Source organism: Sarcophilus harrisii, chromosome 1 (assembly GCF_902635505.1).
Source record: "Sarcophilus harrisii chromosome 1, mSarHar1.11, whole genome shotgun sequence".
Lineage (NCBI taxonomy): Eukaryota > Metazoa > Chordata > Mammalia > Dasyuromorphia > Dasyuridae > Sarcophilus > Sarcophilus harrisii.
The window spans coordinates 133,606,370-133,623,053 of NC_045426.1; the positions used below are offsets into that span (position 1 = coordinate 133,606,370).

The 16,684-nt window shown below is 33.9% G+C and overlaps 1 protein-coding gene across 1 annotated transcript in view; it reads right to left on the bottom strand.

Moving 5' to 3' along the window:
* OXCT1 (3-oxoacid CoA-transferase 1) overlaps window positions 1-16,684 on the bottom strand; it is a 180,542-nt gene that overhangs the window by 97,712 nt on the left and 66,146 nt on the right. The gene's annotated exons all lie outside the window — the stretch shown is intronic.

The window sequence follows — 16,684 nt, forward strand, 5'->3', positions numbered from 1 at the left end:
TCAGATAATAGGATATATAGAGGGCTACTTTTAAACCATAATATTAGTATCCACCAAAGTTGATAATGTCTGTGTGTATATTGAATATACAAAATTCTTAACAGAAAGAGATAGTAAACCAACTTTTTGGATCCCAGAAATGGAAGAATCACAAATACCAGTTCACATTAATGTAACACTTCACAGAACACTTTTGTCATAACAACTGTGTAAGATATATAGAAAAAGTATCAATGCCCCCATTTTATAGATGAGAAAACCAAGATTCAGAGGTCACAGAGACTAAGAATTAGTTGGAATCTCAGAAGCAATTTTTCCAAACTGGAGCTGAACAATTAAATAACTAGTCCAGGGTAATAGTCAGAGCCAGATATTGAATACAGTACTTTTGACTCTTATGTGGTTACTATTTCTACTACATTGGCCACACACTGATTCTATAAATTAACTGTTAATATATATTAACATATATGTAGAACTCTGGTGCATCCATTCTAAAAAACAGTTTGGGATTATGCCCAATAAGTCATGAAACTGTGTATACCCTTTGATTGAACAATACCTCTACTGGGCTTATATTCAAGAAATCAAAGGAAGAGGGAAAAAGACCCAGAGTTAGGAAAATATTTATAGCTACTCTTTTGGGAGGCATCCATATGGTATAGGTTGATGGAATGCTGCTCATGAAATCACAAAAACCTGAGTTCAAATCTTGTCTTAGATATTTATTATTTGTGTGACCCTAAAAAGTCACCTAACCTTGGTCTGCCTCAGTTTCCTCATCTGTAAAATGGGGTAATAATAATGCCCTCTTTTTTATTTCAATAGTATTTTTCCAAATACATGTAAAGATGGTTCTCAACATGTATATTTGTAAAATTTAGAGTTCTAATTTTTTTCCCTCTCTTCCTTATCTTTCCCTCCCAAAGACAGCAAACAATCTGATGTAGGTTATACATTTACCTTCATTTTAAACATATTTCCACATTAGTCATGCTGTAAAAGAAAAATGAAAACCAAAGGGAAAAACTATGAGAAAAAAAATCAAATAAAAAAAAAGTTAAAATAGTATGCTTCAAACCATAGTCTCCACAGCTCTCACTAGATCTTGATGGTATTTTTCAACCCAAGTCTATTGGAATTGTCTCGGATCACTATATTGCTGAGAACTAAGTCTACCATAGTTGATCATCATATAATCTTGCTATTACTGTGTACACCCACTTTGAAGAGCTATTGTCAGAGTCAAATGAAATAACAATTGCCACATTGCCCAATTCATAATAAGTATTATATAAATGTTAGATATTATTATTATTATTTTGTAGTAATAAAGCACTGGATACTAAGGTATTATCTATCAATTGGAAAATGTGACTGAACAAATTACAGTATGTAAATATAAAAAATACTACAGGCCATATGTACCATAAGAAATGATTACATAGTTCCATAGAAACCTTGTAAGACTTACATGAACTGATGGAGAAGAGAATCAGGAAAAGATTTTTAAAATAATAACAACATTGTAAAAAGGAGTGATTGTAAAAGACTAAAGAATTCTGAACCTTGATTACAGGTAACAAATAATGAAGAATGAAATTAACTTCCTGACAAAGATGTAGATAAAATATGCAAAAGGATCCACAGATTTCTGGAAATGGCCAATGAGGGAATTATTTTTGTCTGACAATGAATTTTTGTTACAAGGATTTGGGTTTACAAGGATTTTTTTTTCAGTGGAAGGTGAAGAGGGAAAAGAAATGAATACCTGTTAATTGAAAAACAATGAAATTTAATAAAAATGCATATGTGGCTTAAAATAACAACATTATCAAAGGTAAATATTCTAGAAGTATAGCTGTGCATTAAATTGTATGAGCTGAACCTCTGCCACTAATAACTCAAATGTGCAAAATGCAAAGCTACATTCTTCATAACCAAGCTTCTAAAATTAAAGAGCAAATTTTATCATATAAATGACAAAAATCAATATTAACGCTAGTCTGGACAATTACAGTTTTTTTCTTTAATTAAAGCTGTAGATCTGTTTTTCACTCTAATTGAAATTCTAAAATTACTTTCCCACTCAAGATTATTTTTCAGGTCATTTACTTGAAAAAAAATGATACTTTGTAAGAATACAAAGTTTCCTAAATCAAATTACTATTTTAAAATTAGTTGTTTGTTTTGTACAGGATTGAATCAATGTTTTGTTTTGTTTTTTTAAAACTATAAAGTCCAGGCTAGCTCCCTGGAGGCCACAAGAACAGCCAGAGTCAGGATAAGCATAAGTTCTTGGTCTTTAGGGGGAGAAGTGAAGGAGATGGACAAAACTACCAGGAGTTTTGCCAAGGATCCCTTCTTGATTCTAGAATCCAGAATCTCTACACTTTTCTCCTCCTCAACCTATGGCCAAGTGAAGTTCTCTTGCCTCTCTCACTCCACCCCCTAATCCTTCCTACAATTATCTGTATACACCAAACATGGAGCCAGTATGGAAGAGTGAGAAGGGCCATTTTTCCAAACATATGCTAATAGAATCATTGTCCAATGGGTAATTAGCCTTAAGTGCTCGATTGTCTGATTCAAGCACACCTTTTAAGAGTTTCAGTCCTTTACAAAAATCTGTTTTGGACATGAACACAAAGAACACCAAGTAACAAAATCAAAAGAAAGTCAGTTAATATGACCTTAGAAATACAATAAGCCTCACTTACTAAAATCCTAAAAATTGTTATCTATAAAGATTTTAAGTGTGAGGATAATTACCAATACTTCAAGTGAGAAGTTTAAATATCAAACTAAAAGAAGTCCTTTACTGGCAACAATGATATAACAGAAAAATAACAATAATAACACTGAATCGGTTTGTGCAAAGCAGAGTTACATTCTAAATCAGATTCTCCAGACAATTCTTCTAGCAGTGGTTACTTTAGAAACAGTACTACAATCATCCACAAACTATAAAGGGAGTGAAAAATCCTATTTACTCATACATTCCTCCACCTTTAAGAGTTGTTTTATTGCTGAAATAAAGCAAGGAAGTAGGCAATCACTTTAGTAAAATGTCTCTGGGTGGCTGTGATGACATGGGTAAATACTCCTAGGAACAGCCTATTCCGGTCATAATTATCCCTCTTCTTCAAGGGTACAGTTTTAAAAGTTTTAATCCTCTTTACACACTTTATACACTTTATGTTTTCAATAAATAACAGGTAAAGTTACTCCCTGCACCTACCCTATTCCAGCCATCAAAGAAGTTCCTGCTGGCAAATTAAAAGAGTTTACCTGGGGGAAGAGTTTACCTTTCCTAAGAGGAAAGGGAAATGGCACATTTGCATAGTAGAGAAAATACCACTGGAGAGTTACTTAATATTATGAATGTGTGTAGAGTATAGGTAGAGTCAGGCCTGCGAAAATTCTCTCTGCTCTTAAAAGAAACTTACAATAAGAGGAAATGCAGTTATTTCAAAACCAACTTACATATGTATACAGAGGGAGAGAGACCAAGTTATATATGTATACAGAGAAAGAGGTATGTAACAGCACTCTCAGAATGTCAATTTCTTTTGGTGCCCAATTGTCCCCTAAAGAGCAGTGATGATCTCAGCCCTACCATTTGCTGAGTGAGTAGATCATAATCTTTCTGAATCTTAATTTCCTCTTCTATAAAATTAGGGGGTCAAAACTCAATGACCCTTGAGATTTCTTCCAGTTCTAAATCTATGTTCTTAGGGTTCTGTCATTTTTAGGAGAAATTTTAAGAAAAAACAGAATTTGTTTTCTCATTTTGTATTCTGAAGAGCAAAAAACAAAACAAAACAAAACAAAAAATTGATGACCAACTTTTTTTTTTTGCTAATGGTGGTTATTTTGACCTAACAACTCTTCCTCTAAGAATACTTGTCTTCTTTCTTTTCCTCACTTTTTAGTATTTACCCTGCCTGGTAGTTATCCTAGCACTTAGAATCATCAAGGATAACAGTTTGGATTAGTAAGTGAGACCAAAGGGTATTAACTAACTTGGTCTTATTACTTGGGAGTTCTTTATATTTATGTCTAAATTTCTTTTCTTCATATTCTCCAATCCAAATCCCTGCAAAACACAACAAAAGAACCAACTCCTTTTAAATAACAATTTGAGTTAAGGTACTTTATAATCTTATGAAATGTAATAATATATAAATGATAAATGAAATATATGAATAATATACAATAATATAAATCTATCCTAGAAAATGTCCTGAGAAATTATAATAATAATCTTGGGGAAAAGTAACTTTTAAATTCAAACCTTCCTCTGGAAGAAATGATCTCCTTCACTTGCTAATATTACTTTTCAAATGATCTTGTATGTACTTTTAACATACATGTTATGTCACACCAGTAGAATGTAAACTCTTTGAAACTGGAATTGTTTGATTTTTTTTTCTTTATATCCATAACACCAAGCATAGTACTTTATACACACTGAGCACTCAGTAATGATAGTAACAGTGCATTTTTGAATGGCTGCAAATAGGCAAGATATGGACCAGGAATTAGATCTAGCATCTAGTCTTGACTCAGCTACTCCCCAGATATACAAGAAAGCAAGAAATTAATTTTAACTCGTTGGAGTCTCAATTGACATTTGTGAAAAGGGATTATACTCCCTTGGTGCCCCCCTTAGCACTGATAGGGCATCATTTGTATGGAATAGAAATAAATAAGATATAATAGTCATCAATCACTTTGAATATCTTGGTCTGACAACAATAATAAAATACTCTTATATAATTCTATGTAAAAGGAGTTCATTTATCAAAGGAGCCTAAATCCGTTCAGTTGTTAACCTCCATCATTGCATTATTCCCATCTTCCTTCATCAAATGAAATAACACCAAATCCAGACTGCTTTGGAGGGCAAAGATAGACTATTTCAAAACAAATGGAACTAAAATGCGTTTTGTTAGAAAATTTTTTTAAAAACCAAAAGAAAAATGTTAAGTCACAGGGCTAAAACTAAATGCAATTAATAAAAAAAAACATGAAAGGGTCTTTCAGGGAGAAGAAATCACATGTAAATTAGCTTTCATAATTATATCATATCTCTGTCAAATAATATCAATATCTAACTTTATTGAAAAATTCCCATGTGAAATCAAAGGCTTATTAAGTTACCAGAGATAATAACATAGGGGAAAAAATTGGACAAACAAAAAGAAAACATATGTTTTCAGACAATTTGTGGGAAAAAAAAAACCTTGAAAAACTGAAGAAGCAAAAATACATTAATGTTGAAAATTGAACAGACAGAAAAATTTAGCATACTAAATTTTGAGATCTTGTAAAAGAACACGGAGAGATGGTCAGAGCTATTTATGGAATAAATGTTGGGAGAAAAAATATATAACTATGATATAGAAAATAATATGGGGTCAAATCCATGAAGTAATCAAAGTGTTAAAAATAAATAAATAAATAAATGTAAGCTCCCCAGAGAAAAGGACAAGGTCTTCCCCACTCCCCCCCCAAAATTACAAGATCATTAGACTGAGACAAATAGTCATTTGTGATGATAAAGGATTTGGAAAAGGTATCAAAATGAAGGATGTGGCAGCTACTGTGGTTTATATTCCAGACTGAGATAAACAAACAGCAAAGGTAGATGGGAAGAACAGAGATTTTTCATTGGTACTATGTATAGTTCTTCTCTAGTGCCATCTGGTACTACCTAGAAACCCAGACACTTGAGACTTCTCTAATTAGTATATGTCTTCACTCATTAACAGGAAAATGGAGACTAGGAAACATTAATTGTTATTGATTTGACCTTCATTTTAAAATCATCCTTTTTTTGTTCCTCCTCCCTAACCCTTTGTGTGATGTTGAAAAAATTTATGTTAACCTTATAAGAAGGATAAAAGTTATGTTCCTTCTTGAGTGACACCACTTTCTCTTTTATTTGACAAATACTTATTTATATCCTTGGTTTTCTAAAGGAACAGCAAAGCTACACAGCAATAATTTTCTTCCTTTTTCTTTTGTGGTTGGTTGTTTTGGAGCCAACACCATCCGTTATAACTGAAGACATGACCTAACCCTTGAAAGTCATTAAGGAAAAATGCTGCACACTTGGCAAATTCTATGATAGATACAAAATGGAGAATTCTGGGGGCAATAAATGATAATTTTTTTCCAGAATTATCCTAATCTTTTAAAAAATATTAAACTATTTTTTCTTTGCTAAACACATACAGATAAACAGAACAATTAACAAGAACATAAAAGTGTCTTAAGATTAGCAATGGCAATGAAGAAACTAGAAATCTGGGTAGGAGATCAAATAGTAACTACAAAAATATATTCTGTATGAAATATATACACCCATCACAGAGTTATTATCACTGCCAAATTAGAAAGTTTTTTTTCTCCCATTAAGAAGCATTTTTCTTCCATTTCCCCCCCCCCAAAAAAAAGGAGAAAGAAAAGAAAACTAATGAATATGTTTAGTCAAGCAATCTTGAATCTTAAAATCATCACCATTCTGTGAAATTAGGGAGAAGTAAAAGCATTATCATCCATCCTCTGAATTCATGGTATCATTGCAGTGATAAGAGTTCCAAGGTCTTTCAAAGCTATTTTGTCTTTACAGTATTATTATTAATTATTGTTCTTTTTGCTAACTGTACACTGCATCAATTTAGTTTTCTCAAATTTATAATTTTTTTACAATAGTATCACGTTATTTATGTACCATCATCTGCTTATCCATTCTTCAATTTATTCCACTTCAAATTGCATTCTTTGCCATCACAAAAAAACTATCTAATGGTCAAAGCTGAAGAGAGGGTTGATCTGCATCTTTACCTAGAGCTCTTTTTACTTGTAAAATCACAGCTCTGGGGGGAGGGAGGAAGGAAAGGAGGAGGAGGAGAAGAGAAGAAGAGGAGGAGAAGAAGAGGAGAGGAAGAGGAGAGGAAGAGAAGGGGAAAAGGAGGGGAGGAGGAGGAGAGGAAGAGGAGGGAAGGAGGGGAGAGGGAGGAAGGGAGGGAGGGAGGACAGAAAGAAGGAAAAGGAGGGAGGAAGGGAAGGAAGAAAGAAGGGAGGAAGGGATGGAGGAAGGGAAGGAAGAAAGGAAAAAAGGGAAGGAAGGAAGGAATCAATTAAAAGTATAAAATTATTAAATGAAAAATTCATAAAGCACTTAACACAGTGCCTGGCATTTAATAATAAATGCTTGTTGCTTATCTTCCTTTCTATTATGATTGCTAAACCTTTGGCCTCTTCAAAAATACTTTATTTATTTGCTTCAAAGATAAAAAAGAATTAGAATCTTAAGTTTACAGGAAACAAACTGAAGTTGAAAAAGATCTTAAACGTCACCTAACGCAAAGGTGTCAGACATGCACTGGCAACACTCCCAAGTACACTGTAACCACATTAAAATGTAATTGGGAAATAATTAACAAAACAAATAAAATTATAATAGAATACAAGCAATTACATTTTAAAACTAAGTCAATATGCAGTCCACCAGGAGCTTTATGTAGAATTTAGTGGCCCCTGTTTCTATTGATGTTTGATACCACTAATCTAGGTTATCCCTCTTCTTAAAATGAGGAATGTGAATTACTGAGATGTGATTTAGACCAAAAGGTCCTTTCCCTCCAAATTCAACATTTTCTACTAGACCTCTGAGTTCCCCTGTTATGGTGAATTAAGCTTATTAAAAAAGATTTTTCTTTTGGGTTAATGTGTTATCAACAAAAATATACATAAAATAATATATTATTTTGGTTGGCTTCACAAATGCCATTTTGATATGCCACCAGACCTAAAAGCTGTTGTTTGTTCTTCGTTCTTGAAGAAAACCATGACATTAGGAAGGGGATGCCATGACAGGCTCGGGAATTGGATTTAAGTGAGGGAAGGCTGGGCAAGGTCAGCAGCCTCACTTTGTCCTTCATAGTCACCAGGATGCAGCGGTCAGATGAGATCAAAATGACTGAAGGTGGTCCTGTATATAGAGGGAGACCTTAGTCTTCTTAAGCTAAAGTCTTTAACATTATAACAGGTCTCAATTTGAGGCAACACCCAATCAATGATGATGGCTAGGCAAGGCAAGAGGCAGGGTTTGGCCTTTTTTACTTAGGGAAAGATTGAGAGTGAGATCATATTCACTCTGAACAAATCAAGGCCTAAACAATGGCCAAGTGGGACTAAAACTGGGCAGCTGGTAAAGAAACCATGTGATGAGTTATATCAAATACTCATTACCTGTGTTAGACCAATCTCTTTCTCATTATAAGATTTTACTAAAGAATCGTTGTATCATTTTGATGCTCCATGCAGGTAGACTAATGCCATTTGAAAACCTGAAGATCTTGATTTGATTAATATGAAGGAGGATACAGCGGCTTCCCACCTTCCAAGTACTGACATTACATTGATAGAAAATTTTAAAAACATTCATGGATAAAGTAAAACAAAATTAATACATAGGAGAATTGGATGAGGACCATCTGGCCCACAGGCCATATAAGGCCTGTGAAATCAATCACTAAAGCAACTTGCAGGTGATGATGAGCTGAAACTAGGGACAACAATCTCCCAATGCTTGAGTTCTATAAGTTGATAATTTTGTATGACCCACGAATGATTTTATAAATTTCCAAATGATCCTTGGCAGAAAAAAGGTTCTTTACACTGATCTACATTGTGCCTTCCAGAAGCTAAGGATTCCAAAAAGGTGGAAGTGAAGAAAGAGATAGATAAGATTTACCTCATTTTGGGGGGTTGGGGGGGTGGGGGTGGGAATGGTCCAAAGATAGGGATGCAAAAGTACAATGTATACATGAAATAGTGGGTAGGCTACTTATGTTGAAATCAGATTTTACAGAGACAACAACATGAAATCAATTTAGAAAAAACAGGTTGGAATCAGCCTATGAGAAACTTTAAATCCTGGAAAAGTTTGTATTTTTTCCTAAAAATAACAGGAAGCCACTGTGCTTCCAGAGCAGGGAAATCATATGGTTGTATAGGATGGATTCCAAAGAGGGAGAAACTTGACACAGGAAGATGAATTCTGTAGAAGGCCAGTGCAAGAACTCATCAAAGAGGTGCTGAAAGCAGGATGATGGTGATAAGCCTGGACCTGATCACAGGTTGGATATAGGAACAGAAAGAAAAGGAGGATGAAAAGAGAAGAAACTCTAATACTGCAAACCTGAGTGACAGGAAGGAGGGTTGGGCCCTCTATTGAACTGGTTAGTATGATCCCTGGGTTTCAGGGAAGAAAGATAATGGATTGCATTTTGGTCATGCTAACCTTGAGCTACCTGAGAATGTGATCTAGTTCTTGGTCTTAAGAGAAAGATGATGGCTGGATATGTAGATCCAGGGAGTAATCAGCATAAAGGGAGCTAATAAGATCATCAAGCAATGGAGAATAAAGATAGGAGAAGAGGGCCCAGATCAGTCTTGGGGTATATATATCCAGGCACACACAACTCTCAGGGGTGGCAAGGAATTGGAAACTAAGGGGATGCCCATCAACTGGGAATGGTTGAATAAATTGTGGTGTATGAATGTAAAGGAATACCATTGTTCTGTAAGAAATGATGAGCAGGTTGATTTCAGAAAAATATGGAAAGACTTATGTGAACTGATGCTGAGTAAAGTGAGCAGATGCAGGAGAGCAGTGTACACAGTAACAAGATTAGCTGATCATCAGCTATAACAAACTTGAATCTTCTCAGCAACACAGTGATCCAAGACAATTCCAATAGACCTGGGATGGAAAGTGCCATCCACAGCCAGAGAAAAAACTATGAAGATTGAATGCAGATCAAAACATACTATTATTGATGAGGTTCAGTGCAGGGCAGAGAGTTGTGAGAATCCTCTTCTGGTCGGCGCAGGTCCTTCATAAATGAATTTACAAACCCAAAAAGTTAGACTGGAAAAAGAAGTTTATTGGCCCTGGGAAATTAGCTTTTTGCTAGGAGGTTGACTTCCATAGAGTCAAGGTCCCAACAGAATAGTAAAGGTCTAGCAGAAAAGTCCTGGCAGAGAGAGAGAGAAAATTCCTAGCAGAGAAATCTTCTAACAGAGAAATTCCCTAGGAGAGAAATCCCAACAGAAAGATAAGGAGGGGTATAGTCCTGTTAAGGAAATGGGTGAGAGAGACAAAGAGAGGTTAACACTGAAAAGAGAATGCCTTCTCAGTGGGCAGAGAGTCCTCGCAGGCAGCCAAAACAAGGGAGGTCCCTTGGCCTGGCGTGATTCCTGTTTTGGTCCCTTTGCAAGGAGTTGAGCCCAGTTGTCCCTTTTATAATTGAAACTTTGTATAGAGGCTGGGGGAAGTTTGAGTTGAAATCAGAATAGAGAATCTATGAATTGAATGAGTAGATCTAGACTAGCCTTCAACTCAATAGAGGGCATAATCAGGAGAGGGGAGAGTGGAGAGAGAAAGAAAGAGAGAGAGAGAGAGAGAGAGAGAGAGAGAGAGAGAGAGAGAGAGAGAGAGAGAGAGAGAGAGAGAGAGAGAGAGAGAGAATGAGAATGAATGTGCGTGTTTGGGGCTCCACTCGTCATTATCACTTTTTTGTTTTTTTTTTTTTTCTTGTGGCTTTTCCCTTTTCGTCTGAATTTTCTTTTACAACATGTCTAATATGGAAACATATTTAAATGATTGTTCAGATATAACTTATATCAGATAGCTTGCTATCTGAGGGGAAGAAAGGGTATGAGAAAGAAAAATCTGGAATTCAAAATCTTACATCATGTAATTGGAAAAAATAAAACATTAAGTGGGGGGAAAAGGTGACACTAAGATTTAGTTTTTTAAAAAGGATGAAGACTGAAAAAGGGCCACTGAGTTTAGCAATTAAAAGAGCTATAGTGACTTGGATGGAGCAATTTCAGATAATTAGTGGGATAAAAGGGACTACAAGGGATTGAGAAGAGAGTCTTATTATCATCTAATCCACAAGCATTTACCAAGCACTTCCAATGTGTCAAGCACTATGCTAAAAGTTTGACCTGAACAAAAGCAGGGGAAAAAGCATCAAATGGAGTTCACTGTAATAGAGGAAACAATATGCAAACAACTATGTGCAAATAAGATACATACAAGATAAATTGGGAAAGGCTTCTTGCACAAAGCTGAGGTGAGTAATATATAAAGAGCTCTTTCTGGAAGTTTGGTAGTAAAAGAGGAAAGATATACAGCAATGGTTTCAAAGAGATTACAGAGAAGATTTTTTAAAGTAGACATGTGAGTATGTTTGAAGCCATTAGAGAGGGATGCAGTAGATTAAAAAAGAGACTGAACATTAAAGACAGACAAAGAGGATAGGATCTTTCTGCAATAGATGTTGACAGACCAATTGCAATTATTTTCATGGGATTTGTTTGCTTATGTTTCTCATTAGGATTATCAAGACAGGATGATAACAATGATTAGCTGGCACTACTTAGCACTTTATACTTTACCTACAACAATCCAGAAAGGTAGTTCTCACAGGTATTATTCTTTTTCATTTTGGAGAGGAAACTGAGCAGGGAAAAGTTAAGCAGCTTTCCTCCTGGATCTATCTCACTGACTCCAAATAAAATTAAAAACCCTAAAAATAGACTTCTTATTTTTAGGAACAGAAGAAAACAACCTCCAATGATTCTTTTATTCACCCCTCTGAAGAGAACACATTGATCATCTTCTCATTTAATTGCAACGTTTTTACATCTTATGATTTCATTTGTAGCAAAATCAGAGTGGTAAAAGAAAATTTAGGCAGTGAAATAAAAGCAAAGGAAGAAAATTATGAAAAGACAATCAATAGCTTAGTAAAAGAGGCAAAAATAATGCTGGCCAAATGAAAAGAAATGCAAAAATTTACTGATGAATAAAACTCCTTGAAAAGTGTAATTGGCCAAATGGGGAAAAGAGAGATACAACAGATGATTTAAGAATATAATTTCTTAAAAACTAGAATTGGGCAAGAGGAAGTTAACAACTGTGAGACATGAAAAAAATGAAATAAAAAAATCAAATCAAATCAAAAATGTGAAAATATAGAAGAAAACAAACTATCTCATAGGAAAAACAACTGGCTTCTGAGGAGAGATGATTTAAGAACTAGTGGATTATCTGAAATCTTTGATTTAAAAAAGGGCCTAGACATCTTATTTAAAGAAATTATCAAGGAAAACTGCCCCAATATCCCAGAATCAAAAGGTGAAATAGAAATCAAAAGAATCTAATGATCATCCAAACAGCCAAAATCCAAAGGTCCCAGTTCAAAGAGAAAACACTTCAATAGCTAAAAAGAAATTCAAATATTATGGAGCCAGTCAGCGCGAATTCACATAGGATTTAGTAACTACCATATAAAGAATATGACATTATGAAAGGCAAAAGAGCTGGAATTACAATCAATTACAACCCACCCAGCAAAACTGAATATAATACTTTGAGGGGAAAGAAGAATATTTAATGAAATAAAGGACATTTTTGAGTCCTTTAAAACAAGTCCTTTTAAAAAAACAAGAGTTGAATAGAAAATTTAACTTTTAAATACAAGACTCAAGAGAAGCACACAAAGGTAAACATGAAAGAGAAATAATAAGGAACTCAATAACGTTAAAGTGTTTACCCTTCTAAACAGGAATATGATAAATAAATCTTTCAAGAACTATCATTATTAGGACACTTAAAAGAATTCTACACAGAAAAAAAAAAGCTGTAGAAATCAGTGGATTACATTGGGATAGTATTTTTTTAAAAAGGAGAGAAAATGGAATGCCCTGGGAGGAGTAGGATACGAGAGGAAAAATGGAGAAAATTATCTTATGTGAAAGAGACACACAAAGAAGAGCTTTTTTACAGTGGAGGGAAGAAGGGGAATAAGGGATGGGCAAAGTTTGAACCTCACTCATATCTAAATTGATTCAAAAAAGAAAAATAAATATACACACACAAAAAAAATCAACTTTTAAAAGAAATCTAACTTACGTAGCATGGAAAGGGAAGGGAATCAGAGATAATGGGGTGATGATAGGGATGCAGATAAATGAAGGGCATAGTTAGAAGAAAACACACTTTAGAGAAGAAATATAATAAAAATAAAGAGATATAAACAAAAGAAAACAGGACGGAGGGAAAGTAACATTTAAGTAATCACAACTGTGAATGTAAATAGAATGAACTTTCCCATAAAACAGAAGCAGGCTGCAGAATGCATTAGAAATCAAAATTCAATATGTTGTATACAAGAAAGACACTTGAAACAAAGAGACAGAGTTCAAATAAGGAACTGGAGCAGAATTCCGTATGTTTCAGTTAAAGTAAAAAAAGGCAGGGATGGCAATCATGATCTCAAAGTAAAAGTAAAAACAGAACTATTTAAGAGAGAGAAGCAGAAAAACTTTACAAAAAGGAACCACAGACAATGAAGTAATAACAGTAGCAAATCTATATTCACCAAATGACATAGCATCCAAATTCTTAAAGGAAAAGTTAAACACAAATGAATTACAGGAGAAAAAAGACAGTAAAACTGTTCTGCCACAGTTCTCTTTTATTATCCTGACTCAGTTTCCTTAATTATCCTGACTCAGTTTCCCTAACTGTTCTGCTTCAGTTTATAATTGTTCTGCTCAGTCCTGCGAAATCTCCCCTCCCTCTTAATCAGAATATTTGATAAGGATAAAAGATCTTATGTTTTAGAATATCAGAATGCCTTTCCCCCTCCCAAGCTATCAGCACATCAGATACAGTTTTATCAAAATGCCTCTCCCCATATCCCGGGTGCCTCTCCCTATTATGTCATTCCCCCTGTCCAGTGGCTCACCCCAACCTGTCAGAGTTCCGTTCCTGGTCTCAGCACCCTGACTCTGCCCCTGGTTCAGTCTACCCTCTGAGTCTGAGCCATGTGTTTATATGTCATTGAGAACTCACATTGTTTGCTGGATTCTTGGAGATGATAGTCTCATTCAGCCCTGGGACCAAACCATGGATCCATTTGGTCCCAGTAAATCTCTCCCTTTCAAATAAATTATTAAATACTTTCTAATCTCGATCTTGCCTCAGTTTCTCTGGAATTACAAAACTACACTACTGCAAGACCTCAACTTTCCTTTCTCACAACTAGATAAGCTGAACCACAAAATAAATAAGAAGTCAAGAAGATAAAAAGAATCTTAGAAAAGTTAGCTTTGAGAGGCATGTAAAGAAAACTTATAGGAACAGAAAGGAAGATAACTTTTTTCTGAGCTGTACATGACACCTTCCCAAAAACTGATTAAGGTATCAAATCCTCACGACCAAATGCAGAAAAGCAAAAATATTAAAATAAACATTTTACAGAACATACCCCAATAAAAATCACATTTAATAAAGATTTTAATTAATAATTTAATAATAACTAATTAATTAAGATTAATAGATTAACATTTTATTACAAATTAATCAAATCCAAAAGAATGAGTAGGTCAAAGAGAAAATTATAGAAACAATAATTTTATTACAGAGAATAATAAAAATGAGACAACATTCTAAAATTTGTGGGATATACCCAAAGCAGCAGAGAAAAATTTAAATCTCTAAATGAGTACACATCAATAAAAAAGAGAAAGAGAGGATCAATGAATTGGGTATTCAACTAAAAAAATTACAAAAAGAACAAATTAAAAATCCCCAATTAAACACAAAAATAGAAATCCTAAAAATAAAAGGAGAGATTAATAAAATTAAAAGTAAATGTAGAGTAAGTAAATGTAGTAAATCTAGAAAAAAGTAAATAATTAATAAATAAAAGTAGGAGCTGATTGTAATAAAAATAGATTAAACCTTTGGTTGATTTAATTTACAAAGAAAACCAAACTGTTAGTATCAAAAATGAAAAAGGTGAATAGACATACAATGAAGATAAAATATAGGCTATTATTATGAGTTATTTTGCTCAATAATATATCATACATCTAACTTTTGTATTATGATTTTTAATATTAAGATCACACATACATTTAAAATGAATTGAGATGAATGATATAAGGTGTTGGTCTAAGCCTAATTTGTTTGCTTGACATTTTTCACAGCAGTCTGTAATCAAATAAGGAATTTATTCCTAGGTAATTCATGTTTTTCTATTTATCAAACACTATGTTACTGAGTTCTATTGTTTCTGATTTTCCCCTGCTAGTCTGTTCTAATAATTGATCTATCTATTCTTTAACCAATCTCAGATAGTTCTGATGACTATTGCTTTGCAACATATTATGAGATCTGGAATTACTATTATCCCTTCGTCCTTACTTCTTTTCAATATTTTCCTTGACATTTTAGATATTTTGTTTTTCCAAATGGATTTTGCTGTTATTTTTGCCTAGTTCTGGGTATTCCCTTGGTAATTTGATTCTTTTACTCCTTGTTCAACTATTAGATTTTCAAGTTCTATAAAAATTGAATTTTTTATCATATCTTCACCTGTATTTTTGTTAACTTGAAGCTCAGGGTATTCTTCCTTAATACAAATAGGAGAGCTACAACTAGCTTCACTTATTTATTTCTAGTTCTCTCTGTCTCTGCTATGTCTTTTTTTTTCTGTCTATTTGAGTAAAATAATCTTCAGCTTCCAATCATCCCTGGAAAGGCAGGGCCAATGATAATCCTTCCATTCACAATACCTGCTAAAACATTGTGAATGAAATGTACACTGAATGTAACAAATCTTATATAGCATCTTCAACTCAATAGCAAAAGCCATCTAGCAAAAAATGCAGCAATAAACTGGGTGGCTAGGTGGTGCACTGGTTAGTGCTAAGCCTGGAGTCAGGAAGACTCTTATTAGCTTTGTGACCTTAAACAAATCAACTGACCTGTTTGCCTCAGTTTTCCCATCTGTGAAAATGGGATAATAACAACATCTATCTTTCAAAGTTGTTGTGAGGATCTAATAAAATAGTTGAATATTTGTGAATTGCTTAGTACCATAAGTGGCACATAGTAAATGTATATAAATGTTAGCTATTACAATTGTAAATATACTTAAACAATTCTTCAAGGTACATTAAATTTCCCCAAACCCCTTTTGTCTGTCTCTTTCTTTCTCTCCCTCTTCCTTCTTTTTAAAAAGAAATCTAGATGGACAGAATAAAAATAGAAAAATAAATCTTAACAGTAAGTACTATTTTACACGAGTCAACCAAGAAGAAGCTACTGATTTTGAATACTTCTGGGAATTTATGTTGAGATTTTTCTGCTTTAAAATAAACCAAATAGTATATTTAACTTGCTTTCTCTTACAGTCCAAAATTTCTGCCAATTGATTTCTTTATTGATCATATTATCTTGAAGAAAACAAAGAGTGGCTGTGTGGTTCAGTAGAAATAGCATCAGGTCTAGAGGGAGAAGAAGCAAATCCATGTTCTGAAACATTCAAAAGATCCTAACAGGAGAGACAGACCTCAAAAAATAAAATTGAGTGCATTTCTCTGAATGGAAACAGCAGGCTCTGAAAAGACTGACAACATGAAAAGGTGTTTCAAAGGGCTTATGATGATTAGATATGTGTGGTTACTTTATTCAGACAAAAATAAGATAGTGGCACCCATAAAATAAAGGGCAGATAATTTTCCTGTTCCAGCAATGAAGCTCCTTGTTCTATAGTATTCCAGGCTAAAATCGTTGTCC